We start from the raw sequence: 3,169 nt of genomic DNA, 5'->3' as shown, positions 1-3,169 counted from the left end.
ATTTTCACTAACTGAAGGAATTGATTGGGGAGGGGGGTGGAAATGACAGGAGCCTTGGGGGGAGAAGGGGGAAAGTGACCATTCTATCTAAGAGTTTGCGATAGAGAAAGAAAAGAAATCTGGGCATACTCTGATATGAACCATAATTTTTTTCATGGAAAAATGTTTTCAGAGTTACAGAGGAAGATAGATCATATCCCAAGGACTTAAATGCTTCAGGGAAATGAGAGGGATTCAAGAATGAAATTCTTAACTTGTCTTATGAAGACACAAAGGCAAGTAATTCCAATGAGAAGGAAAACATGGTATTTATCTCAAGAGACCAATATGGATCTCACTAGTAATCTCACCAACCAACTTAGATTAAAAAGGTAAAAGTACAAAAGAGGGAAAGTAAAGTCAGGTAACAGAGAATGAATATGAGTATGTCATGATCCTGAAAAAATATTGTCTGAAATGTTGTGGGTCAGAATGAGACTGGCCAGGGATGTACTAAGGACAACAAAGGAATTGATGTTTGTTTTTGTTTTAAATTATATAATATAGTAACACAAAAAGGAAAAAAAAATTTAAGATAGGACTTCAGCTTGGAGTACTAAGTCATCATAGTCTTGAACATTGCTATAATGAATGAACTAATTCTCTTTGGTCAGTTTTTTTTCCCCTTTAGATTTTTCATTCTAATCAGGCAGACTCTGAAACTCAGAGCTATAACTAGAAATTTGGGAAACCTGGGCTATGGAGCAGGAGGTGGAAACTATGAGGAGAGTAAAATTTGAGTGAGGTTTTGTCTGCCAGAAAGAAATGCCCTTAGGGAAATCATAAGGTAAAACTGACTGGAGAGGTAAAAGAAGGAGGTAAGAGCTCTGGGATCAAAGTATAACCCAGAATGAAGTTACCTACCATCACCAAGGCAGGCCTGCATAAGGAAGAACTTAACTGAAGTGTGGCCATTGGGGTAGGAAGAGCAACTTGGAATCATACTCTCAGCATATTCTGAATTTTGCCTCAGTGAGGCAAAGCACTGGCCACCTTCTCCTGGTTATTACTCTCCTGAAAGCTCAAAGCAAATTCAGTCATTGGGGTAAAGAATGTTTTGTGACTTTGGGCAACTGATTTCTCTAAGCCTCAGTTTCCTCTTCTGCGACGTGAGGGAGCTGGACAAGGATATCTCACCACCTCTAACCATCTGTGTGATACTCAAAAAAGAAACCCATCTACTGAAAGCCTCAAATGTCTTCAGTTTCCCCTTCTTGCCTTGTCCCTCAGTTTTCTTACTCAAAATGTTAACATTCTGAATTTGTTGTGTCCTTGCTGACAATTGTGAATATCTATGTCCTCATTTCTCCAGATTCCCAGCCCACATCTCCCTTCCCCAACTCCAGTTCTGGGGAGATTGCAACTTATATTTAACACTGGTCTTCAAACTATTATTCCCTCCACTAAGTCACACCAGGGTGCTGTTCTGAACAGATGTTTTAAATGGAATTTGGGGACCAGTGAACAAATGTTAAGGCCAGGATATACAGGATTGACACAGGGTAGATCACTCCTTCAATATAAGACGACAGCCCCCATGGCTCTGAAAAAACAATCTACACAGTGAATAGGACACATACTCCCTTTAATTTTAAGCTTCTTTCAGGAAATTGCCAACTTAGCCCTTGGCTTTTCCCTCCTGTAACCAAGGCAACTGCCCTCTCCAACCAAACACATTGCAGGATGAGTCTCCCAGACCTCTTTAGAACTCTAGATGAGAACAGGGATTTAAATAAGGGAATACTTTTCCCAGACCCCATTCTACCTTTCTTTTAATTTATCTACCCTGCACCAATTCCATTCTTTTCAAGTTATACCCAGTATAGTGACTCTTGGCTCCCTCCCTCTTCCCTTTTTTTGCCACCAATAAAGTGGGAAGATTAGAGCTCAGTTTCTGAGCTGCATATCAAAAGAAGCCTAGTTGCTTCTGCATTTCAAAGAGGATTATTTATCCCATTCACTAAATCAGTACATTTTAGGGTGGGCCAGTATTTGGAGAAACTCACTTAAAATGCCCTGCTGGGTTAGGAAGCACACCCTGAGACGGTGTTCTAGGTACCCTCCAATTTCTGGCACTCAAGGATAAATCCCTTGGTAACTCCACCCTAGTTACAGCTCTGCTAAAGCTCAAAGAAACCTCAGTCATTAAGGATTGAGACAGCCCCCTAGGTTATTCCCTTTGTGGTTTCTCCAAAAACCTAGAGACTCCCTCTGAGATTATTTTGTTGCATATGTGATTTTTTTTCTTTCCTGAATTGCTTGAGGTGAACATAAACATCTTCCGGGAATTTTACAGATTTTCCTAGCATTTTTTTTTTTGAAGAAAATTTTGTGATTTTTTTTTTAGGAAAAAAATATTTTTATTTTCTTTTTTGTTTTCCTACTGGAAATCCCCTTGCAAATGGAACTGCTGTTGTTTTGCTGCACCTGGATTTATGCAAATGTCCTAGTACATGTAATTTGCACTGCGTTTTATTATTCCTTTGATTTATGCTAATAAGGAAGATGCAATCCTCTTAAGGTAGAACTATATAACTTGCTTATTTGGGCTTAAGTAATGTTATTGGTGGCATTGGTGTATACTTACTTGGATTGTGATTTAAGCCTCAGTGCCTAGTGTCAGTGTGAGACTTTTTGAATTAAAGCTTCACAATGGACTTTTGATATAAGAAAGATCTCATAGCCCTAAAGATAAAGGTTATAGAAGAATCAATTAATGGAACAGGGAATGATTTAGGTAGAGATAATGTAGGAGGCACAGACCACCCTGTAGTTTACAGGCTACCTGCATCCATGGTACATTCTAGAATGTCAAGAGATATTAGAGCTAGGGAAAGTAACGAGAAATCAGTATTATCACTCTCCATGAGGAAGAAAAGGGGGAAAAAATGAACTCTCTTCTAAAAGGAAAGATTGTCTGAAGACATTGTCTAATGAATTTTTAAGAAAAAGTTTACATCTGGAGGTGTGAGGCAAGGTGGATACAAACCAGAGCAAGACTCTGTCAAGTTCTTATGTCAAGTTCTATTTGTTTTCAACTGAGTCGCTACCTTCAGCCGGCTGGAGAACATTCAAGTTCTGGATAGAATCTGCCAAAGAGACACTGCAACAGCTGTTGTTGTTCAGTTGT

This window comes from Notamacropus eugenii, chromosome 1 (assembly GCF_028372415.1).
Source record: "Notamacropus eugenii isolate mMacEug1 chromosome 1, mMacEug1.pri_v2, whole genome shotgun sequence".
Taxonomy (NCBI): Eukaryota; Metazoa; Chordata; class Mammalia; order Diprotodontia; family Macropodidae; genus Notamacropus; species Notamacropus eugenii.
Note: the sequence above shows the minus strand (reverse complement) of the source record.